Below are 26,651 nucleotides of genomic sequence, written 5' to 3' on the forward strand. Positions count from 1 at the left end.
ATATGTGCCACATCTTTTTTATCCATTCATCTGTCAATGGACACTTAGGTTGCTTCCATGTCCTGGCTATTGTAAATAGTGCTGCAGTGAACATTGTGGTACATGACTCTTTTTGAATTATGGTTTTCTCAGGGTATATGCCCAGTAGTGGGATTGCTGGGTCATTATGGTAGTTCTATTTGTACTTTTTTAAGGAACCTCCATACTGTTTTCGATAGTGGTTATATCAATTTACATTCCCACCAACAGTGCAACAGGGTTCCGTTTTCACCACACTCTCTCCAGCCTTTATTGTTTCTAGCTTTTTTGATAATGGCCATTCTGACTGGCATGAGGTGATACCTCATTGTAGTTTTGATTTGCAATTATCTAATAATTAGTGATGTTGAGCATCTTTTCATATGTTTGTTGGCCATCTGTGTGTCTTCTTTGGAGAAATGTCTATTTAGGTCTTCCACCCATCTGTTGAATGGGTTGTTTGTGTTTTTGATACTGAGCTGTATGAGCTGCCTGTATATTTTGGAGATTAATCCTTTGTCCATTGTTTCATTTGCAAATATTTTCTCCCATTCTGAGGGTTGTCTTTTTGTTTTGTTTACGGCTTTGCTTTTAAGTTTAATTAAGTCCCATTTCTTTATTTTTGTTTTTATTTCCATTACTCTAGGAGGTGGGTCAAAAAGATCTTGCTGTGGTTTATGTCAAAGAGTGTTTTTCCTATGTATTCCTCTAAGAGTTTTATAGTGTCTGGTCTTACATTTAAGTCTTTAATCCATTTGGGGTTTATTTCTGTGTATGGTGTTAGGGAATGTTCTAATTTCATTCTTTTACATGTAGCTGTCCAGTTTTCCCAGCACCACTTATTGAAGAGGCTGTCTTTTCTCCATCGTATGTTCTTGCCCCCTTTGTCGTAAATTAAGTGCCCATATGTACGTGGGTTTATCTCTAGGCTTTCTATCCTGTACCATTGATCTGTATTTTTGTTTTTGTGCCAGTACCAGACTGTCTTGATTACTGCAGCTGTGTAGTACAGTTTGAAGTTGGGGAGCCTGATTCCTCCAGCTCCGTTTTTCTTTCTCAAGATTGCTTTGGCTATTCGGGGTCTTTTGTGTTTCCCTATGAATTGTAAAGGTTTTGTTCTAATTCTGTGAAGAATGCCATGGGTACTTTGATAGGAATTTCATTGAATATGTAGATTGCTTTGGGTAGTAGAGTCATTTTGACAATATTGATTCTTCCAATCCAAGAACATGGTATATTTCTCCACCTGTTTGTCATCTTTGATTTCTTTCATCAGTGTTTTATAGTTTTCTGAGTACAAGTCTTTCGCCTCCGTAGGTAGTTTTATTTCTCAGTATTTTATTCTTTTTCTTGCGATCGTAAATGGGATTGTTTCCTTAATATCTGTTTCTGATTTTTCGTTGTTAGTGTATAGGAATGCCAGAGATTTCTGTGCATTAATTTTGTATCCTGCAACCTTACCAAATTCATTGATTAGCTCTAGTAGTTTTCTGGTGGCATCTTTAGGATTTTCTATACATAGTATCATGTCATCTGTAAGCAGTGACAGTTTTACTTCTTTTCCAATTTGTATTCCTTTATTTCTTTTTCTTCTCTGATTGCCATGGTTAGGACTTCCAAAACTGTGCGGAATAAGAGTGGCAAGAGTGGACATCCTTGTCTTGTTCCTGATCCTCGTGGAAGTGCTTTCAGTTTTTCACCGTTGAGTTGATGCTTGCTGTGGGTTTGTCGTACGTGGCCTTTATTATGTTGAGGTAGGTTCCCTCTGTGCCCATTTTCTGGAGAGTTTTTATCATAAATGGGTGTTGAATTTTGTCAGAAGCTTTTTTGGCATCTATTGAGATGATCATTAGGTTTTTATCCTTCAGTCTGTTGATATGGTGTATCACACTGATTGATTTGCGTGTATTGAAGAATCCTTGGATCCCTGGGATAAATCCCACTTGATCATGGTGTATGATCCTTTTAGTATGTTGTTGGATTCTGTTTGCTAGTATTTTGTTGAGGGTTTTTGCATCTATGTTCATCAGTGATATTGGTCTGTAATTTTCTTTTTTTGGTGATATTTTTTTCTGGTTTTGGTATCATGGTGATGATGGCTTCGTAGAATGAATTTGGGAGTGTTCCTCCCTCTGCAATTTTTTGGAACAGCTTGAGAAGGCTAGGTGTTAGCTCTTCTCTAAATATTTGATAGAATTCACCTGTGAAGCCATTTGGTCCTGGACTTTTGTTTGTTGGAAGATTTTTAATTACAGTTTCAATTTCATTACTTGTGATAGGTCTGTTTATATTTTCTAAATCTTCCTGGTTCAGTCTTGGAAAATTGTGCCTTTCCAAGAATTAGTCCATTTCTTGGTGGTTGTCCGTTTTATTGACATATAGTTGTTTGTAGTCATCTCTTACAATCCTTTGTATTTCTTCAGTGTCAGTTGTGATTTCTCCATTTTCATTTCTAATTTTATTGATTTGCATCCTCTCTCTTTTTTTCTTGATGAGTCTGGCTAAGGGTTTGTTAATTTTGTTTATCTTCTCACAGAACTAGCTTTTAGTTTTATTGATCTTTGCTATTGTTTTCATCATTTCTGTTTCGTTTATTTCTGCTCTGATCTTTATGATTTCTTTCCATCTACTGACTTTGGGTTTTCTTTGTTCTTCTCTCTCTAGTTGCTTTAGATGTAGGGTTAGATTGTTTATTTGAGATTTTTCTTGTTTCTTGAGATGAGATTGAATTGATATAAACTTCTCTCTTACAACTGCTTTTGTTGTGTCCCATAGGTTTTGTGTCGTTGTGTTTTCATTGTTATTTGTTTCTATGTATTTTTTAATTTCTTCTGTGATTTCTTCAGTGATCTCTTGGTTATTTAGTAGCACCCTGTTTAGCCTCCATATATTTGTGGTTTTTACAGTTCTTTTCCCTGTCATTGATTGCCAGCCTCATAGCGTTTTGGTCAGAAAAGATGCCTGATATGATTTCAGTTTCCTTAAATATTCCAAGGCTTGATTTGTGACCCAAGACGTGATCTATCCTGGAGAATGTTCCTTGTGCACTTGAGAAGAAAGTGTATTCTGCCACTTTTGGTTGGAATGTTCTATAAATATCAGTTGAATCTATCTGGTCTATTGTGTCATTTAAAGCTCTGTTTCCATATTTATTTTCTGTTTGGATGATCTGTCCATTGGTGTAAGTGGGGTGTTAAAGTCCCGTACAATATTTTTTTAATATCTTTATTGGAGTATAATTGCTTTACAATGGTGTGTTTGTTTCTGCTTTATAACAAAGTGAATCAGTTATACATAGACATATGTTCCCATATTTCTTCCTTCTTGCATCTCCCTCCCTCCCACCCTCCCTATCCCACCCCCCTAGGTGGTCACAAAGTACTGAGCTGACCTCCCTGTGCTATGCGGCTGCTTCCCACTAGCTATCTCTTTTACGTTTGGTAATGTATATATGTCCATGCCACTCTCTCACTTTGTCCCAGCTTACCCTTCCCCCTCCCCATATCCTCAAGTCCATTCTCTAGTAGGTCTGTGTCTTTATTCCCATCTTACCCCTAGGTTCTTCATGTCCTTTTTTTTTTCCCTTAGATTCCATATATATGTGTTAGCACATGGTATTTGTTTTTCTCTTTCTGACTTACTTCACTCTGTATGATAGACTCTAGGTCCATCCACCTCAGTACAAATAACTCAATTTCGTTTCTTTTTATGGCTGAGTAATATTCCATTGTATATATGTGCCACATCTTCTTTATCCATTCATCTGTTGATGGACACTTAGGTTGCTTCCATCTCCTGGCTATTGCGAATAGAGCTGCAATGAACATTTTGGTACATGACTCTTTTTGAATTATGTTTTTCTCAGGGTATATGCCCAGTAGTGGGATTGCTGGGTCGAATGGTAGTTCTGTTTGTAGTTTTTTAAGGAACCTCCATACTGTTCTCCATAGTGGCTGTATGAAAGTCCCCTACTATTATTGTGTTACTGTCAGTGTCCCCTTTCATGGTTGTTAGCATTTGCCTTATGTATTGAGGTGCTCCTATGTTGGGTGCACAAACATTTATAATTGTTATATCTTCTTCTTTGGTTGATCCCTTGATCATTATGTAGTGTCCTTCCTTATCTCTTGTATCAGTCTTTATTTTAAAGTGTATTTTATCTGATACAAGTATTGCTACTCCAGCTTTCTTTTGATTTCCATTTGCATGGAATATCTTTTTCCATCCCTTCACTGTCAGTCTGTATGTATCCCTGGGTCTGAAGTGGGTCTCTTATAGACAGCATATATATGCATCTTGTTTTTTTATCCATTCAGCCAGTCTGTGTCTTCTGGTTGGGGCATTTAATCCATTTACATTGAAGGTTTTTACCGATACGTATGTTCCTATTACTATTTTCTTAATTGTTTTGGGTTTGTTTTTGTGGGTCTTTTTCTTCTCTTGTGTTTTCCACCTAGAGAAATTTCTTTAGCATTTGTTGTAAAGCTGGTTTGGTGGTGCTGAATTGTCTTAGCTTTTGTTTGTCTAAAAAGCTTTTGATTTCTGTGTCAAATCTGAATGAGATCCTTGCTGGGTAGAGTAATTTTGGTTGTAGGTTTCCCTCTTTCATCACTTTAAGTACATCATGCCACTATCTTCTGGCCTGCAGAGTTTCTGCTGAAAAATCAGCTGATAGCGTTATGGAGATTCCTCTTTATGTTATTTATTGTTTTTTCGTTGCTGCTTTTCATATTTTTTTCTTTGAATTTAATTTTTGTTTGTTTGATTTATATGTGTCTTGGTGTGTTTCTCCTAGGGTTTATCCTAAATGGAACTCTCTGTGCTTCCTGGACTTGGATGAGTATTTCCTTTCCCATGTTAGGGAAGTTTTCCACTATCATCTCTTCAAATATTTTCTCAGACCCTTTCTTTTTCTCTTCTTCTTCTGGGACCCCTATAATTCGAATGTTGGTGCAGTTGGTGTTGTCCCAGAGGTCTCTGAGATTGTCTTCAGTTCTTTTCATTCTTTTTTCTGTATTCTGCTTCTCAGCAGATATTTCCACCATTTTGTCGCTTAGCTCACTTATTCGTTCTTAAGGCTCAGTTATTCTGTTATTGATTCCTTCTAGTGTATTTTACATTTCAGTTATTGTGTTGTTCATCTCTGTTTGTTCTTTAGTTCTTCTAAATCTTTGTTAAACATTTGTTGTATTTTCTCAATCCATGCCTCCATTATATTTCCAAGATTCTCAATCATCTTGACTATCATTACTCTGAATTCTTTTTTCAGTAGATTGTCTACTTCGTCTTCATTCATTTGGTCTTGCAGGTTTTTACCTAGCTCCTTCATCTGTGACATATTTTTTTGCAGTCTCATTTTTTTTTTCTGTTTTTTTATGAGTGGGATCGTGTTCCTGTCTTACTGGTTGTTTGGCCTGAGGCTTCCAACACTGCAGTTTGTAGGCTGTTGGGTAGAGCTGGGTCTTGGTGCTGAGGTGAAGACCTCTGGGAGATCTCACTCTGATGACTATTCCTTGGAGTCTCAGGTTCTCTGTTAGTCCAGTGGTTTGTACTTGGAGCTGCCACCGCAGGAGCTTCAGCCCGGCCCCTGGCTCATGAACCAAGATCCTGCAAGCCATGCAGGGCAGCAAAAAAAAAAAAAAAAAAAAAAGGAGAACAATATAACAAAGTAAAAAATAAAATTAGACTAGAAAACTAACAGCTATGTTAGAATAAAAATACAGATGAAACAACAACTGGAAGGTAAAACAGTGCCACAATAGTAAAAAAGAGGAGGAGAAAAAAAATAAAGGTGGAAAAGGCTTTGGCTGTGGAGGGTGGCGCCTATGCAGGGGTGAGGTTTGGGCAGTGGGTGGGGCCTATGCTTAGTACCCACAGGGCTGGAACAGGTGGGGGTGCGGGGCTTTGTGGGGGTGGGGCTTAGGCTCAACCAAAAAGAAGAGGCCCAGGTGCGCCTCCTGCCTCTGGTCTCAGAGGGCAGGGGACCCCACCTGGGAGCCCAGCAGGCTTCCTGGGCTCGAGTGTGTGGGGCAAACGCCCTCTCTTGCTCTTCCTGTCCTGGAAGGCCCCTCCCGCCTGCTTCTCCTGATCTCCCTGGCCTTGCTCCTATGTCCCGGGGACCCACGCAGCCTGGAGTGGGCTTTGGAGGACAGGGGATCAGCCTGGGAGCTTAGCAGGCTCCCTGGGCCCCAGTGGGTGGAGCAAACGCCCTCGGCTCCTCTCCTCTCCTCCCATCCCCTCCCACCTGCCTCTCCTGATCTCCTCAGCCTCCCTCCTGTGTCCCTAGGACTAACTCAGACCGGAGGGGACTTCTGAGGGTGTAGGACCCAGCCTGATAGCTGGGCTGACTTCCCCAGCAGATTGGGCAGGGGAAATGCTGAGCCTGATCCCGGCTGATCTGAGCCCCCAAGGGTCCCTTCAGGCGTGGAAACCCCTCCCGCCTCTCAGCCACCCCTCAGGGGCACTGGTCCTGTCCGGCCTCCACTTCTCCTTTCCCCCTCAGTCCCCCCACATCCTACTCGTTCGCTTGGGGGTTCTTCCCTCTCCTTGGGCATCAGGGTCCCCCACCAGCGTCCATCAGGTGCCCTAGTTGTGGGGAGATGTGAACTCTGAGTCTTCCTACACCACCATCTTGACTCCTCTGAAGAATCTGTTTTGTTCACTACATGCATTTAACAGTTGAGGTAATTGAGGTTCAGAGACATTAAATAACCTGTCCAAGGTCATTTAGCAAGTAGGTGGCAGAGATAGAACTTGATTCTGGTTTTTCATTTATGTTAGTGAGGGGTTTGGGAAGAGAACTTCACTCATTAGAATCTCACTCTGTTATTACAACAGTTTATAAATGCTGAATCAGGAGTGCTGAGGAAATTATGCAGATATTACAGAGTAGGAATAATTAGATGATAACAGAGAAAGGCTCTGGCTAAAAACATTGAGCATAAGAACAGTGTTGCATTTCCTAAATAAAAACGCTTCTCTTGAGGCAGGGGACCTGGATATAGAAGGGTTAGGTGTTCTCATGATTGAAAGGGATGTCCTTGGTGGGAGCTGGGGGCTCTCAGTCCTGACTGTACCCAGCTGAGTGATTAAATACCGCAGGTATCTCTATGGAACGCTTTCATCCTCAAGTTCTGTGAGATCCCTCATTACCCACTAGACTGCCCATGAGATGTTCAGACTGTCCCACAACCACAGAGAGTTCTTCTACTTTTAAGGCAATGGTTTTAAACTGGTTGAGATGTCCTCTGGGGGAAATCTGACAATATCTAGGGATACTTTTAATTGTCACAGCTGGAGAGGGTGGTACTGGCATGTAGTGAGTAGGTGCCAAGGATGCTGCTAAACATCCTACAATGCACAGGACAGCTCCCTACAGCAAAGAATTATCAGCCTCAAATTGTCAGTAGTGACAAGGCTGAGAAATCTTGCTTTAAGGTAAACAAGCGAACAGACAGCAGACCTTTAGTCCTCCAGGTCTAAGGAGGACTTATAAGAGGGAGAGGTTTGGCCAGAGGGAGGAGCAATGAAGACACTAGGAAATCTTCAATATCTGAGTTCACTTAGGTTGGCTCCTAAAGGGAAGTTGAGGAATTTACATTAAGGCTTTGAAATTCAAGCTCATATTTTCTGATTCCAAATCCAATGATTTCCATAGTTCCCTCATCTTAATTTAGCAAGTGTCCAGTACAGTATCATAAAAGATTTCTCTTGCAAAAAATATTTTGTTAGAAAATAACTAAAGTGGAGTTTAAAAATATAAACAAGTTTGTTAGTGATGAACATTTTTTAAAATGAAGCGTTTTCAGTGAAGGTGCATTAAGGTTAAAGTTCCAAATCTCAACTTTTTATATTTTTTTAAAAAAATTACCTTTGGCAAAATGGTGCATATGTGTGAATGTCTATATAAAAGTCTCAAATATAATTTACTTCAGTCAGTTGCTGGGAAAATTGCTCTTTGTTAGAACAAATATTGGTCTTGATGTGATGCATTAAAGGAAGAAAGTAAGATAACATTGATTTACAAAATGTTGGGGGGAAATTGTTAGAGGGATCTGGGACTTCAAGTATACAGTCCAATTTTGTTAATTAGTTTTATTTTTTTATGACCCAAGTTTATTTTTATTTATTTAAAATATTTTTGTTTATTAAAAACAATAAAGAAGGTAAAGAGTGAAAATTCCTCCTTAATTTCTCTTTCCATTTTCCCAGTTCCTCACCTTTTTCCTCAAAGAAACTGTTAGTTTCTTCTGTTCTCTTCCAGAATTTCCTTGTACGTATTTAAGTAAATAAAAACATGCCTTGCCTTTTTTTACATGTAGACTTGTCCTACTTACAATGTTCTTTATCTTATTTTCTCATTTAACAACGTATCTGGATGATGTTTCCATATTAGTACGTAGAGAGCTTTCTCTTTTGTGTGTTTTTTCACTACTACAGGATTTTCCATTGTTAGAATGAGTCATAATCTACTTAACTAATTGCCACTGAAGGACATTTGTTGTTCCCAAACCTTTATTACCAACTTTACACATATGCTAATTCAAACATTGTTCAGGTATGTCTGTGAGATAGTTTTTGAGAAGAGGAATATGAGGGGTAAAGTGTATATATATTTTTATTTTTATTTATTTGGCTGCATTGGGTTTTCGTTGCTGCGTGTGGGCTTTCTCTAGTTGTGGTGAGCAGGGGCTACTCTTCATTGTGGTGCGAGGGCTTCTCATTTCAGTTGCTTCTCTTGTTGTGGAGCACAGGCTCTAGGTGCATGGGCTTCAGTAGTTGAAACATGTGGTCTCAGTAGTTGCGGCACACGGGCTTCAGTAGTTGCGGTGTGTGGACTCAGTAGTTGTTGCATGTGGGCTCAGTAGTTGTGGCTCGTGGGCTCTGGAGCTCAGGCTCAGTAGTTGTGGCGCATGGGCTTAGTTGCTCTGGGGCATGTGGGAATCTTCCCGGACCAGAGATTGAACCCATGTCCCGTGCATTGGCAGGTGGATTCTTACCCACTGTGCCACCAGGGAAATCCCTGTTTTTATTTTTGAAATATACTGTGTCATTGTTCAACAAAGGGGTTACATTCCCACCAGTGATAGACAAGAGAGGTTGTTCCCATATAAACTCATTAATAAGCGTATGCTATTAAAATTCTGGGTTTTTGCTAATAGAAATGAGTTCATGTTTGGATGCTTAGAACTATTTGTATTTCCATTTTTGTGAACTGCCTGTTCATGTTATTTGCCCATTTTTCTACTGGGTTGTGATCTTTTTCACGATTATTTCTAGGAGCTTCTTATTATGCTAAGAATTCATATCCATGAAATATGTTGCATATATATATTTCCCGGGTTTTCAGTTGTTTTTGCCATCATATGATGTATTTTGCCATTAAGAAGGTTTAAAAATAACTTTATAGACAAATTTATTAATCTTGTTTTATGGCTTTCGGATTTTGAACATAATTAGGAAGATCTTTCACTCACTGAGATTATAAGGGAATTCTCCTTTGTTTTATTTTAGCACTTTTCTGTTTTCCTTTTTAAATTTAGATGTCTGCTCCATTTGGAGTTTAACTGGTATGATGTGGGTTATAGCTCCAATTTCATTTTTTCCTTCCAAAAGGCTACTAAGTTGACTACTGAGTAGTCTATCTTTCTCCCACTGATATGATTTGGCAGTTTTGTCAGATACTGTTTTTGTTTCCTTTTTGTGTAATCTTTGAGGTTTTTGTACCAGTGTTATATTTACTTCATAATTTGTATGTTTTCCTTTGTTTTCTATGTTCTGAAACATTTAATGTTGGATTTCTACTGTTCAAAGTTTTAGTATATTTCCACTGTGAAATAGTTAGGGACTGGTGCTTTGTTAAAAGGTAACTCTTTGGTAACTTTTCTATTTCTTCTATGGAGATCAATGAGTTTAAATTTTCTGTTTTCTTTTTCCTGGGATCAGTTTTTGTAAATTCTATTTCCCTAGAAAATTATCTATCTTATCTAGATTTTCAAGTTTATTTGCATGGAATTTGGCAAAGCACTCTCTATGATTCTTTAGTTTTCTGTGCATCTTGTCATTTTTTCCCTTTTTGTATTTGGCCTCCTTTTTAAAAAACATAAGATAGAAGGAATTCCCTGGTGGTCCAGTGGTTATGACTCTGCACTTTCACTGCTGAGGGCCCAGATTGAATCCCTGCCCAGAGAACTAAGATCTCACAAGCCACACAGTGTGGCCAAACAAACAAAAACATAAGATAGAGAATTATATATATTTTAACTATTCCTCCCTACACCCTGCAAAAATCATATTTACTTTATTGGCTCAATTATCTTCCTAGTTTTTAATTCATTAATTTCTGTTATTACCTCTATTAATTTCTTTCCTTTGGTTTATTTTACTGTCATATAAAAATGGAATGTATAATTATTTTACTCTTATCTTAGTTGAATAGGTGATTAAGTTTATTAATTATTCTCTGAAAACTGTTTTAGTTGATTTTTATAAGTTCTATATCTTTTGTCATCCATGCTTTCTAGAAATTCTGTAATTTCAGTTTAATTCTCTTTGATTCAAGAGTTGTTTAAGGGAAAAATTTTAACTTTTAGGAGTAGAAGGACCGTTTTGTTTTCTCCTTTTGTAATTAGATTCTAGTTTTAGTCCATCATGATTGGAAAACCTCCCTGTCCTCTTTTTACATTTTGGAATCTATTGAAGTTTTATTTGTGGCCTAATACGTGGTCAAACTTCATGACTATTCCATGGGAACTGATATAAAATGCATTTGTTATTTTAGGGTAATGAATTTGATATATATCAATCAGGACTATAGGCAGACCTCATTTTATTGCACTTTGCTTTATTGCACTTCATAGATGCTGCATTTTTTCCCCCAAATTGAAGGTTGTGGCAACCCTGTGTCAAGTGAGTCTATTGGTGCCATTTTTCCAAAAGCATTTGCTCACTTCTTGTCTCTTCGTCATATTTTGGTAATTCTTACAATATTTCAAATTTTTCATTATTGTTTTTTTATGGTAATCTGTGATCAGTGATCTTTTTTCTTTTTTTTTTTTTTTGCGGTATGCGGGCCTCCCACTGTTGTGGCCTCTCCCATTGTGGAGCACAGGCTCCGGACGCACAGGCTCAGCGGCCATGGCTCACGGGCCTAGCCGCTCCACGGCATGTGGGATCTTCCCGGACCAGGGCACGAATCCGTGTCCTCTGCATCAGCAGGCGGACTCTCAACCACTGCGCCACCAGGGAAGCCCCTATGATCAGTGATCTTTGATGTTACTATTGCCATTGTTTTGGGATGCCATGAACCATTCCCATATAAGGTGATGAACTTAATCGATAAATGTTGTGTGTGTTCTGACTGCTCCACTGACCAGCCATTCCCCATCTCTCCCCCCCTCCTCAGGCCTCCCTATTCCCTGAGACAACAATGTTGAGATTAGGCCAGTTAATAACCCTACAATGGCCTCTAAGTGTTCAAGTGAAAGGAAGAATCATATGTCTCTCAGTTTAAATCGAAAGCTAGAAATGATTAAACTTAGTGAGGAAGGCATGTCGAAAGCCCAGACAAACAAAAAGCTAGGCCTCTTGCACCAAACAGCCAAGCTGTGAAGGCAGAGGAAAAGTTCTTGAAAGAAATTAAAAATGCTACTCCAGTGAACACATGAATAATAAAGCAAAACAGCCTTATTGCTGATATGGAGAAAGTTTTAGGGGTTTGGTTAGAAGATCAAACTAGCCACAGCATTCCCTTAGGCCAAAGCCTAATCCAGAGCCAGGCCCTAACTCTCCTTAGTTCAGTGAAGGCTGAGAAAGGTGAGGAAGCCACAGAAGAAAAGTTTGAAGCTAACAGAAGTTGGTTCATGAGGTTTAAGGAAAGATGCCATGTCCATAACATGAAAGTATGAGGTGAAGCAGCTGATGTGGAAGCTGCAGCAAATTACTCAGAAGGTCTAGCTAAGATAATTCATGAAGATGGCTGTACTAAACAACCAAATTTTAGTGTAGACAAAACAGCCTTCTACTAGAAGAAGATGCCATCTAGGACTTTCATGACTAGAGAGGAGAAGTCAATGCCTGGCTTCAAAGCTTCCAAGGGCAGGTGATTCTCTTGATAGGGGCTAATGCAGCTGGTGATGTGAAGTTGAAGCCAATGCTCATTGACTATTCCAGAAATCCTAGGGCCCTTAAAAATTGTACTTAATCTACCCTACCTGTGCTCTCTAAATGGAACAACAAAGCCTGGATGAGAGCACATCTGTTTACAACATGATTTACTGAATAGTTTAAGCCCACTGTTGAGACCTACTGCTCAGAAAATAAATATTTCTTTCAAAATATTACTGCTCCTTGACAATGCATCTGGTCACCCAAGAGTGCTGATGGAGATGTACAACAAGATTAATGTTTTCATGCCTGCTAACATAATATCCATTCTGCAGCCCATGGATCAAAGAGTCATTTTGAATTTCAAAGCTTATTATTTAAGAAATACATTTCATGAAGCTATAGCTGTCATAGGTAGTGATTCCTCTGATGGATCTGGGCAAAGAAAATTGAAAACCTTTTGGAAAGGCTTCACCATTCTAGCTGCCATGAAGAACATTTGTGAGAAGAGGTCAAAATATCAACATTAACAGGAGTTTAGAAGTTGATTCCAACCCTCATGGATGACCTTGAGGGGTTCAAGACTTCAGTGGAGAAACTCACTGCAGATGTGGTGGAAATAGCAAGAGAGCTAGAATTAAAAGTGGAGCCTGAAGATGGGACTGAATTGCTGCATCTCATGATAAAACTTGAACAGAAGAGAGGTCGCTTCTTATGGATGAGCAAAGAAAGTGGTTCCTTGAGATGGAGTCTCAAGGAGTCTGCTCCTGGTGAAGATGCTGTGAAGGTTGTTGAAATGACAACAAAGGATTTAGAATATTACATAAACTTAGTTGATAAGGCAGCAGCAGGGTTTGAGAGGATTGACTCCAATTTTGAAAGAAGTTCTGTTGTGGATCAAATGCTATCAAACAGCACTGCAGAGAAATCGTTCATGAAAGGCAGACTCAATCGATGTGGCAAACTTCATTGTTGTCTCATTTTAAGAAACTGCCACAGCCTCCCTGACCTCTAGCAACCACCACTCTGATCAGTCAGCAGCCATCGACTTTGAGGCAAGACCCTCTACCAGCAAAAAGATCACAATTCGCTGAAGACTCAGATGATGGTTGGCATTTTTAAGAAATAAGGTATTTTTAAAATTATGTACTTTTTTTAGACATAATGCTATTGCACACTTAATAGAGTACAGAATAGGGTAAATATAACTTTTATATGCACTGGGCAATCAAAAAATTCTTGTGACTTGCTTTATTGCAGTATTCATTTTTATTGCAGTGGTCTGGAACTGAACCCACAATATCTCAGAGGTATGCCTGTACTTCATCAGCTTTGTTATTTAGATTTTCTGTATCTTTGCCTCTTGTTATACTTTTTTGGTCTACTTAACTGTCAAGAGCTGACAGAAACGACTTAGCTTCCTGTTACTAGGGCATCTCTTTATTTCTCCTCATAGTTACTGAGATTTCTGATTCATAAATATTGCTGCTAAATTATTTGGTGCATAGGTGTTCGTAACTTGAAAATCTTCAATTTGAACAGCAAATATTACCAAGTGCCCTTCTTTGTTTCAGTTAATGCTTAGCTTTGGAGCCCTACTTCTACCTTGTCCAGTGTTAGTATTGTGACTCCTGCTTTGTGTATTGCTTGGTGTTGCATGAAATAACTACTTAGCCCTCTTTTCTATTTCTCTGAATCACTTTTTAAAGATGTGTCTAAAAAACAAACAACCCAATCAAAAAAGGGGCAGATCTAAATAGACATTTCTCCAAAGAAGACATACAGGTGGCCAAAAAGCACATGAAAAGATGCTCAACATTGCTAATTATTAGAGAGATGCAAATCAAAACTGTTATAAGGTATCACTTCACACCAGTCAGAATGGCCATCATCAAAAAGTCTACAAATAATAAATGCTGGAGAGTGTGTGGGGAAAAGGGAACCCTCGTATACTGTTGGTGGGAATGTAAATTGGTACAGCCACTATGGAGAACAGCATGGAGGTTCCTCAAAAAACTAAAAATAAGGCTACCATATGACCCAGCAATCCCACTGCTGGGCATATCCAGAGAAAACCATAGTTCGAAAAGATACATGCACCCGTATGTTTATTGCAGCTCTATTTACAATAGCCAAGACATGGAACCAACCTAAATGTCCATCGACAGGTGAATGGATAAAGAAGATGTGGTACATATACACAATAGGATATACTCAGCCATAAAAAATAATGAAATAATGCCAGTTTTCAGCAACATGGATGGACCTAGAGATGATCATACTAAGTGAAGTATTAATAAGTCAGAGAAAGACAAATGTCATATGTTATCACTTATATGTGGAATCTAAAAAAATGATACAGATGAACTTTACAAAACATCAACAGACTCACAGACTTAGAAAACAGACTTAAGGTTACCAAAGGGGAAAGGTGGGGGGGAGGGATAAATTAGGAGATTGAGATTAACATACATGTACTACTCTGTATAAAATAGGTAATCAACAAGGACCTACTGTATAGTACAGGGAATTCTACTCAGTACTCTGTAATAGCCTATGTGGGAAAAGAATCTGAAAAACAATAGATATATGTATATGTATAGCTGAATTACTTTGCTATACACCTGAAACTAACACAACATTGTATAACAACTATACTCCAAAAAAAAAAAAAAAAAATCCTCCTCTTGGGAGAAATCTCATCAAAAAAAAGATGTGTCTCTTTGATTTTGGCACAGACTTTGATTTTGTTTTGTGAGCCACTCTGAACATCTCTTTCTTTTAATACATAAGTGAAACACATTTACTTATTTATTTATTTTAACATCTTTATTGGAGTATAATTGCTTTACAATGGTGTGTTAGTTTCTGCTTTATAACAAAGTGAATCAGTTATACATATATATATGTTCCCATATCTCTTCCCTCTTGCATCTCCCTCCCTCCCACCCTCCCTATCCCACCCCTCTAGGTGGTCACAAAGTACTGAGCTGATCACCCTATGCTATGCGGCTGCTTCCCACTAGCTATCTGTTTTATATTTGGTAGTGTATATTTGTCCATGCCACTCTTTCACTTTGTCGCAGCTTACCCTTCCCCCTCCCCATATCCTCAAGTCCATTCTCTAGTAGGTCTGCGTCTTTATTCCCATCTTACCCCTGGGTTCTTCATGACCATTTTTTTTTCTTAGATTCCATATATATGTGTTAGCATACGGTATTTGTTTTTCTCTTTCTGACTTTACTCTGTATGACAGACTCTAGGTCCATCCACCTCCCTACAAATAACTCAATTTCGAGTGAAACACATTCATATATATATATATATATATATATATATATATATATATATTTTTTTTTTTTTTTTTTTTTTTTTTTTGCAGTACGTGGGCCTCTCACTGTTGTGGCCTCTCCCGTTGTGGAGCACAGGCTCCGGACGCGCAGGCTCAGTGGCCATGGCTCACGGGCCCAGCCGCTCCGCAGCACGTGGGATCTTCCCGGACGGGGGCACGAACCCGTGTCCCCTGCATCGGCAGGTGGACTCTCAACCACTGCACCACCAGGGAAGCCCCATTTATAGTTTTGATGTAACAGATACATTTGCTTTGCATTATGTTAAATTATTTTGGTTTTTTTTCTCTCTCTTTTTTTTTTTAAAGTCTTCCACTATGTGGTTTGCTTTTGGCTTTCTTTTTGTTTGTTGGTTTGTAGTTCTGTAATGTTTTTTAAACTTTTTTTTTTTGCCATCCCACGCGGCTTGCAGGATTTTAGTTCCCTGACCAGGGATTGAACCCAGGCCCCCCGCAGTGGAAATGCAGAGTCTTAACCACTGGACCTCCAGGGAAGTCCCTGTAGTTCTGTAATTTGTAAAGGTTTGAATTTTTGTTTTAGTGTTTACTTCCATAATTGTAATTTTCCATGGCTGCCTACTTTTCTAGGCATATATTAGTTCCCAAACATGAACTAAATATAAATTAGTATCATCTGTTTCCTAAAACTTCCTCTTCTTTTCTCTATTACCTGATGTTACCCAATGGATTGAAGAAAGTGCTTCTTCTGTAGTGTTAAATGTGTCTCTACTTAGCAGTGTCCTTAAGAAAAACTTCACCATCTTTTCCTTGAATTTCTGCATTTCTGCATTGTGGTCCTTATTCAGTGAGGTATTTATTTCATTAATATTGCATATAAATTCTGGTGAAAGCATGGTCACAGTTTTCATCTGCTCCCTGGCACCGTTTTTCTGGTAAAGGTTTTTGTCTATTGGTAAGTTTTGCTACTCTCTCCTGTTTTTCATATAGTAAGTTTGTATCCATATCTTATCTCTTTATTATTCATATTTTAATCAGTTTATTTTCCTGGATGAGCTCCTTATGGCTGCTCCTTGGTGATGGTGGGAGAGGGTTAACGGACGCCCAGACTAGCCTTCCAGACTTCACAATCCAAGGGTTTTCTTTGCTTTGCTGCCACAGAGACAGACTGCTTCCTGAAAATATAGCTCATCTGTGCCTTTTTTTTTTTTCCTTTTTCTTTTCCGAGTATAGCCTCATTTCCTCTGTCTTTCCAAATCAAATTGAGTCCTGGAGGGCTTTTTCCTCCAGCCTGTTTACCCCAGTTTCTGCACTCTTTGTGACAAACAAGAGTTACAGTACTTCAGGAGGAGTCCTCGTCTTCAGGAAGCATATTTTTTTACTGGAACTCACTGAAGTCTACCTCTGCTGGGCTTTTTCACCCCATTTTTCTTCTTGCTACTTCTTCTTGTGCAGCCTCTGCGTCATTTCAGCTGCTTTTGAGGGCTCTTACACAAATTTTGGAGTCTCTAGACTATAGGTGTCCTGGTTTTACCAGAAATGGAACTTTTAACTTAATTCTCATTTTTGCTTTTGTAAGATTTTCAGTAGGAGAAGTAGTTATCTTGGAATTCTTATCCAATTTTAAAATATGCTGTTTCAGAAGCATAGGTCAGGGGCAAAGTGAAGTGCTTCTGGAATTTGTTAGATATACAACTTCACCCACACACTTCTCAGCCATGGTAAACCTGGGGGGAGGAATGGGAAACCTTCTGTAATCGTCATTTTTAGTTTTATGTTTTTAATTCTGGCTCCTCTCATCCTCAGAGTCTGGGTATCTGTCAGACAGCTAGGGATGTGTTTCTGAGTTTCTTTAAGACAGTGACGTCTCTCAGATTATGCAGTCACGTGAGAGACAATGAGGCAGTGCTGTGACATCCTATGTGGCCTGGTGTTTGTGCGTAGTTCTGTCCCCCACGGATTTCACACCATCTCCATGCTCCCACCTGCTTATACACAGACACAGCTATAGAGGATGGGTAAGAAAATAACTGTGGATAATAGACTGGCCTTTTAAAAACCACCAGTCATAATATAGAATCAATGAGCATTGCAGAGAATGGCTAGGTCACTATATGGAGAGCAGTCTTTGTTTCTGGGTAACCTGGAAGGTGTAAGCATTCCATGAGATTTGATATGTTTACTCACATGACATCATACCATTCCTATCACTACCTTTGAAGGTCAAGGACAAGGTTATCTATGTATTCCTTTTATTATTAACCTTTAGAGTCACTTAGCTGCTTAGCAACACTGTAGTACATTTTGTGGGTTATGGTCAGTCACGTTGAAGGCAGAAATGGTTGGGGGATGGGTTGAGTAGTGATAGCAATAAATATGAAAAAGATTTTGCACAGCAAAGGAAACCATAAACAAGACGAAAAGACAACCCTCAGAATGGGAGAAAATATTTGCAAATGAAGCAACTGACAAAGGATTAATCTCCAAAATTTACAAGCAGCTCAATATCAAAAACACAAACAACCCAATCCCAAAATAGGCAGAAGACCTAAATAGACATTTCTCCAAAGAAGATATACAGATTGCCAACAAACACATGAAAGAATGCTCAACATCACTAATCATTAGAGAAATGCAAATCAAAACTACAGTGAGGGCTTCCCTGGTGGCGCAGTGGTTGAGAGTCCACCTGCCGATGCAGGGGACACGGGTTCATGCCCCGGTCCGGGAAGATCCCACATGCCGTGGAGCAGCTAGGCCCGTGAGCCATGGCCGTTGAGCCTGCGCGTCCGGAGCCTGTGCTCCACAACGGGAGAGGCCACAACAGAGAGGCCCACATATCTCAAAAAAAAAAAAACAAAAAACTACAGTGAGGTATCAACTCACACCAGTCAGAATGGCCATCATCAAAAAATCTACAAACAATAAATGCTGGAGAGGGTGTGGAGAAAAGGGAACCCTGTTGCACTGTTGGTGGGAATGTAAATTGATAACAGCCACTGCGGAGAACAGTATGGAGTTTCCTTAAAGAAGTAAACATAGAACTACCATATGACCCAGCAATCCCACCACTGGGCATGTATCTTGAGAAAACCATAATTCAAAAAGAGTCATGTACCACAATGTTCATTGCAGCTCTATTTACAATAGTCAGGACATGGAAGCAATCTAAGTGTCCATTGACAGATGAATGGATAAAGAAGATGTGGCACATATATACAATGGAATATTACTCAGCCATAAAAAGGAACAAAATTCAGTTATTTGTAGTGAGGTGGATGGACCTAGAGTCTGTCATACAGACTGAAGTAAGTCAGAAGGAGAAAAACAAATACCATATGCTAACACATATATATGGAATCAAAAAAAAAAAGGTTATGAAGAATGTAGGGGCAGGACAGGAATAAAGATGCAAATGTAGAGCATGGACTTGAGGACATAGGGAGGGGGAAGGGTAAGCTGGGATGAAGTGAGAGAGTGGCATAGACTTATATATACTACCAAATGTAGGAAGCAGCTGCATAGCACAGGGAGATCAGCTCGGTACTTTGTGACCACCTAGCGGGGTGGGAAAGGGAGGGTGGGAGGGAGATGCAAGAGGGAGGAGATATCGGGATATATGTATATGTATAGCTGATTCACTTTGTTATAAAGCAGAAACTAACACACCATTGTAAAGCAATTATACTCCAATAAAGATGTTAAAAAAAATAAAAATAAAGAGCCAATATATTAAGTTCTGTGCTGTTGGTGTTACAAAGATGAATCAATCTTCTCCCTCATATGCAAATGGAAGGCTGCAGGCTAGCATTTATTGAACACCTATTATGTGGCAAATATTGGGCTAGGCATTTTACTTAGTTCTTTTAACAACTCTAATGTGTAGGCACCACTAGCCGTATCTTAAAGAGGAGACATCTGGAGCTCAGAAAGAGCCCAGATTCGGATCAGTGACCTCAAAGCTCACCCTCCTTCTGCCGCACCACAGTGGTTCCATTTCCATAGAGGGAACAGGCATGGGTACCATTCCCTGATATGGAAGTGACGTGCTGAGACTGGAAATGAAACCAGGCAGATTGAGGGTTCCCGATTTAAGTACCTGCGTTAAGGTGCCCTGGAAACCTGGGTCCTAAGATACTGTTTGAAATTCTGTCTGTGTCTGCGACTGGAGAGTGGCTAGAAGGGAAGTACAGGTTGAGGGATTAAACACTTTGGGGGGCACTTAATGCCAGGAAGATTAAAAACTAATAACAAAACATAAATATTATCCAGAATGCATTGTTTCTCACTCAGAAAAATATGTAAGCCAGCAAGTCTCTTATTTTTCTTTAAGAGAAAGACTATAAAAGTGTGTCTCATGCTTCTCACTCCTCAGGGGTTGGTCTCACACTTCTTGGCTTGGCATTGCTGTGGGAAATCTGATGCTCCCTGTTGCCACTCTAGTGGAGAATTCAACACTTGTTCCTGGGTTGGCTCTTCCCAACCACCTCCATTCTCATGGCCTCACCAAGTCAAAGTTATCTTCCCACTTGAACATCATGGGTCTTTGTGTTGAGTCTACTCTACTCCCTTCCTCACATGCATTGGCTCTCCGTGCAGGAATTTGAAGTAGAACTTTGCCGTGTGCCATTTCCCATGTCACATGAAGATGACATGGCTGTGTAATTAAAAAGTTTAGCAACACTGACATTTCTGTGTTTGTGCTAGAATTATCTCGATATTACTAGGTACTGAAGGATGCTGCCACCTGCTAGGAACATATACTTATGTTTGAGCAAAGGTTAATGAGTCTATTTCAGAAAAAGGATTCAGGTGTGGCCTCAAGAGTGACTTGGTACATTCTAAGTTAACCAAGCTGTGTGTTCTGAGAACTAGGTCACTTTGGGGTGAGATAATTTGAAAGTTCCTTTCAGGGAGGTGGTGGGTAGAATAGTGGTTTGATTGATGATTTCAATCTTACATGTAAGACAAATGTTCTCTGCCTTGACTAGATGCTCAGTCTTACAGGTCTGTGGGCAGATATTAATTCTGTGTCAAATTGTACATTCGTAGGGGTGCAAATGTCCTTTTATCTTAATCTCTGTTTATTTGTCTTTGTGTAGCTCAATGCTCTGCATAAAGGTGGCAGCCATTGATAGGGTATATACACAGTGACTTAAATTGTACTTATTGAGTATAAACATAGGTTGATAAATTTGATACCATTTAATCACGCTCACCCTGAATATCAATTTTCCATTCTCTGAAGGTCTTATTTAGTTAAATATGATGGCCAAGCTTTTGAGAATCTTCTAAAGCCATGAGCCTTTGGGGAAAAACATTATTTTCAGTTACCTATTTGTTGAGGTGTTTTTCTCTTAGATTTACAAAGAGCAGTAGCATGCCATTGAAAATTACTCTTTGGACAAACAGGACATCCTTCTCAAATCAGGATGGTGGCTTGACCTGAAGGAGCCTCTTCACCTCCCAGAAAAGCAGAGCAGTGAAGCTTGTCTCTTACTCAACTTGCCTTACTTTAAGAAAGGACTTGTTAGTTTAAAAATAGTCATCTTTTATTCTTTGCCTGTCAGGGCCTCTCTGCCTTCTCTCAAAAGCCAACATTTACTGATGTTCTTTGATTGACACCCTCCTCAATACTAAAAGGGAACAGAGAATGGGAGAATATTTCATTTTATTGACAGGCGCTGAGACCTTGTCAGGGACAATTGCTTAGCAACCTCTATGGTGCCACTTTGGGGAAAAGGGGGGGAAAAGGACAGAATTACATATAACTAAGAGGAAAACATATGTGACAAAGGCCAACTATCATAAAACACTGAGTATTTGTTTTTAAGTGGGTCTTTTAAGTTAGCAATGTCAGTTGTAAAATCTGCACAAATTATCTTTTTCTTCCCTTGGGTTGTTGGATTACTGCAGAGTTGAGATAATGTTACATTTTTGCAAAATGCACATTGATGTAGGGAAGTGAAAAGGAGCTGTGTTCAGAGAAAGGCAACCTGGGTTCCTATCTTGACTGTCCTTCTGGCCGATTGACTCAGTGCAGGCAACTTGACATTCCTGAGCTTCATGGATAAAATTGGGAAAACTACCCTTATGAAGATTACACAGGTTTATATTTAGAATTACAGGTTTATATGCATGTGGAAGGGTCTTGAAAATTGTCAAGCACTTATAAGGAGTTCTTATAATTGTGCTATATTGGGACACAGTCTGTGTATCAATATATGGTGCATTTGTAAGTTGGACATAAATATTTTATTGGTATGGAAAGAACACTGGCTTATGTTTATAAGTATTTTTCAAAGTGCCTTTGAAAACATTATACCATCTGATCCTTATAGTTCAGTGATACAGAATAATTATCATTTCCTTTTTTCAGTTAATCATTTTTAACCCCATCTCTAGGTATGGAATTTGCCCACAGCTACTCTGGGGGCTGGGCAGGGGCTTGATCAAGTCAGCTGGTCCCAAACCTGTAGCATTTCTACTCTTTTTTCAATTTCTGTTGCTACCTTCAACTACTTTTGTAATAAGATTATGTAAACGAGCTTTTCCCAAATTATCTGTGGTGAATAACCAGTTTTTAAAAATTCTAACGTGCCACACATGGATATTTTTGCAAAATACAGTGAAAATGAGATATTAGAGTCAATTTCCTGGTTTGGACAATGTACGAGGGGTAAGATAATGCCATTGGGGGAAGCTGGGCAAAGGGTACATGGGAACTCTCTGTACTACTTTTGTAACTTTTGTGAGTCAGCTTACATCACAAAAGTTATTGAGAATAAGTTATTAGAAAATAAAAATAAATACAAAATGCAATTCTTATAATTTAATCATTGGAGTCAAACATGTAAAATTACTCTGTCAAATTTCTATAAAAGTTTCTAAATGCACGCTCTCGATTTCTACATTTGTTTTGTGGTGGACCAATAACAGAGAGGTCCATCGACCACATGAGTGTGAATGTTAATGGAAATAAATTCCTCTTCTGTTCAAATAAGTAGTTCCTGAAGGAACTGTGACTACAACTTTCAGGTCCATGGAAGAGAATCTGATTGTCCCACACCTTGTCCTGTCCAGTCAACTACGGCAGGGTGGAAAGTAAGATCATGCTGCGGCCCAACTTATAAGTGAGCATTAGTTTTCAGGAGCGGCAGGGATGAAGAGAAAAGCTCAGAAAGTGACCAATAAATAACTCAATATGTGACCAGTTCTAGGGAGGCAAAGACGAGCCATTGGTGGAAATAACTGTAGATCACTGTCCAAAACTACCAATTATTAAAATACTACGAGGTGGGGAAGAGGAACTATGGGAATTCAGAGAAGAGAAAACGTCTCCTTGGGGAGATGACCAAGTTTCTTGGAGTGGGTGGCATCTGAGCGACTGAAATCATCCTTGAAGAAAGTGTGAGGTCTGACTAGAGATAAAAGGGGAAAGTCATTGTTGGCTTTTGTACAGATTGTTATTTTAGGAAAGTCAGTCATTTAGTGGTGGGGAGGATGGATTAGAGGTAGGGGGTGATGAAGCCAAGGTCAAGAAGGCAACCATGAGGCTGGTGCCTGGGAAGGATTACAAATCCTTGAAACAGTGTTGTGGAATGGGAAGGAAACGGACACAAGAGAGATTTCAGATGGAAAACAGGACAGCAGCCGATTCGATGCAGGACATTAATAGTAAGAGATCCAGGAAGAGAAACACATTTGGGAGGAATAAGAATGAGTTCAGTTTCAGTTATACTGCTTTCCAGGGGCTGGTGATGGTTTAGACGGTGGTTTCCTCAGACAGAAATATGAGTGTCCAGAAAAAGTCCAGAGGATGCATTCACCGCCTCGGTACCTTGAATACCGTCATTCAAAAAGATGCATTCAAATCCTATCTAAATGCGACCTTCTTTGGAAACAGATTCTTTGAAGATGGAATGAAGTTAAAGTTTCCAGGTGAAATCATCCTGGATTTAGTGACAAATCCTGATAAGCATCTTTGTAAGAGGAAAGAGAGGGAGATTGGCACGCAGAGATACACAGGGAAGGCTTGGTGGAGACAGGCAGAGATTGGAGTTATGCTGCCACAAGGCCAGGGAACTCTGGGAGCCACCAGTCACTGGCTGGAGGTGCGAGGGGAGAAGGACTCCCCACTGGAGCATGGAGTGGGAGTGAGGCCCTGCTGACGCTGTGAGTCAGACTTCTGGCCTCCTAAAGTGTGAGAGAATAAACTTCTGTTGTTTTAAGCCATCAGTGTGTGTAATTTGTTATGGCAGCTCTAGGAAACTAATACATACCTCTTTGAGAGCTCAGTATATCATGCTGTTCTTGTGTTGTGAAGTAGAGGGAAAATGAAGTTCTTTATTCATCTTTATTAGCATCTTGTTTCTGGGTGTTTTCAGAGGTGGCTTTTCTTGCAAGTCAGCAGAGGTGGAAATGATGTCATTCAGAAGAATGAAGTTTCAGACACCTTAGCAAGTTTGAAAGTGATTGACTTACAGATTGATCCACCCTCTCCCCCCATTGCACTGCTTTAAATATTTCCTTCCTTTTTTCCTTCCTTCCTCCCTCCCTCTGTTCTTCTTCCTTCTCTTCTTTCTTCTTTTTTTACAGAATCTACAGAATCTCTCTACATTAGATTTCCTGCCATAAAAAGAAAACACAATTCATTAGCTTCAAATTCATTTTTCCATTTCTAACTTCCAGTCAGAACTTAGGACCTTGAAATAACCAGTGTTTCCACATTCAACAATAACCAGAGTCCTGTACACAGTTAGCCAGTCCAGTCTTATTCTGGTTAAAGATGTGATTATTTTCCTCTTGGGCCTTGTGGAGTGTTGAAAAATAACTTGCAGGCTCTTCTAACCTAATTGCTCCTGTCAGTATTTTGTTAGATGTTACTGCCTGGAGAGCCGGTGTTCTGTTGGATGCACGGCCTAACACAGGTTATGGAACAGAGTGGGTTTCCAAGTATGTTTGTTGACCTAAACTGTTGGCTGAAGGATTGGATTTGCTGGCCTAATACTGCATAATTCTTAAAGTGAATTTTCCTCATGAGACTGGAAGCATTTAAATGTGTCCTCAGGCTTTCATGAACTTAGGAAACCACCATATGTTTGCATATCAGTAAGAGTGCCCTCCATTGCAAGTATCAAAGAACACAAGTCATTCTGGTTTCAACAAAGGGAGTGTATTGGCTTTTGGAATAGAAATCCCAGAAGTGTTGACTTCAGGTGATCAAGCAGCTCAATGATGCCCAGAAGGAACCAGTTTCTTCCTGTTTTCCTGTTATCCTGTCCATGGTGTCAACTTTATCCTAAGGTGGGGTCCCCTTTCGGCTCTAGGAAGCAGATGATATGAAAGACAACTACTTGCCTGTTTGTTAATGTCCCTGGGGAAGAATATCTCTACCTAAGCTCTCGAACAAAAATCCTGAGCATTCTTCTGATGGGACCAGTTAGGGCACATGTCTATCTTTGAACCAATCTCTGTAGCCATGAGTTATAATTACACTACAAGAAGAACCTCATAGCTGGTTTAAGGGTGTCTTGGCCTGACTTGAAAGGAAAGGGTAACTGAGCTCCCCTTTTGTTTGGACCAGGCTATGTTAGCCCAGGAAGGCTAAGAATGATAAATAAGGTTATATTTGTGTCCGAGTACATTGCACTGGACCATATCCTTTAGTTATATTGTATATTATATAAACTCAGAAGTGATGCTGTACAACTGACCCAAACAGGGGAGCCCCAAGACTTACTCAGACTAGCTAAACTGCAGAGCAGTCCCCGCCTTTATGTGACCTTATTGATGTGACTTTACTCTCTCTAGCTTACCATCTGTAACTGTGGGTCTATGGTTTAGAAGTTTGTAATTCCTTTGGAGAATACGGTCAACCTCTCTGCTGTATATGTTTTTACTACCCTGCCTTCCTTGTGTATCCTTCAATTAGTAAACCCTATTTGATTTGCCCAAGCCAAGGTCAATGTTTGTTCTTAGTGGGTCTGAGTCTACTCTTGACGTTTGCCACTTTGGTGGCAGAGCTAACTGTCTTGGGCCAATTCTGAACCACTCCTGGAGCTGGGGCTGGGGTTAGTCCCATCTAAAGCACAAAGCCTTCTACAGTGAGTCAGGGCTAAAACTGATGCTGGGAGAGGCTATCACAGTGCCTACTCATTTGCATTGTCTGCTCAAGTTATGATGGATATTTTACTAGCTGTCACAGGGCCCATGACTGTCTTCCTTTTGCAAATGAAAAGACTGTGAGATTTCAGTTTCTAATTTGAATTATTTATCAGTCTAATATGGATTGTTTGTATAAAGAATATTTGGAGGTGCAAGAAATGTTACTGGAGCCAGCATGCCATAGGAAGATGGCTTGGATTTGTGCTTTCTGGAGACTCAGGGCTTCCCCGAGATGTCTCATAGCTGAGCTGGACCAGGAGCAGTGAAGCTTTGGAGGCCAGCCCTGCTTCAATCACAGTGCTGTTTCTTAAATGTTTCACGCATGTTGTAGTGATCGTGCGGGATTCCATTTAAGATCCGGCGCTGCTAACAAGCAGGTTGAAAACCGCTACTCCCTCCTAGCTCTGTGACCAGGAAAAAAAAAAAATCCCTTTTCCCTCTCTGGTCCTCCATTTCCTTTACTTGTAAAATGAAGGTGCTGGATGAGAAGTGCTCAATAGCCCCTTCTATCTTCCACAGTCTATGATTTTGTAACTTTTGCCTTTGGCCAAGTTGCATGAAAACTGATTAAATGACTACCTTTGAAGTTATTAATTCGGCACAGCTTCCCCATCTTAGTGAGTTTTCAGCTGGCTAACGCATGACAGTCATAAAATGCCAGCGTTGCCTGCGTGGGATGGAGTTAACAGTGTGAGGTTTGCTAAGTGTTTCTGTGCGATCAGTATGAAAGCAATCACATCTCCAGAGCGCGGAAGGTCAGTGCCCTGTTGCTTCCAAGCCTCGCCACACTAAGGGGACATGAAGGGGACTGCCCCCTGACAAACACAAATCAGGCTAAAAAATGAATGCCCTCTGCAGTTGCAGTCTGCTAGCTCCGAATGTCAAATGATATTACTTTGGGAGCCTGTTAAGCCCCCTGCTCAGAGCACAGCAGTGTCTAAATCCCCTCATCTCATTTGATTAATCTGAGAGACTATAGAATATGTTATTAGGCACAGAAAACATGACTGCAATATGATAGTCTGCAGTATTACCAAGCATGGAAATTCTTTGA

The sequence above is a fragment of the Stenella coeruleoalba genome (assembly GCF_951394435.1).
Source record: "Stenella coeruleoalba genome assembly, chromosome: 10".
Classification (NCBI taxonomy): domain Eukaryota; kingdom Metazoa; phylum Chordata; class Mammalia; order Artiodactyla; family Delphinidae; genus Stenella; species Stenella coeruleoalba.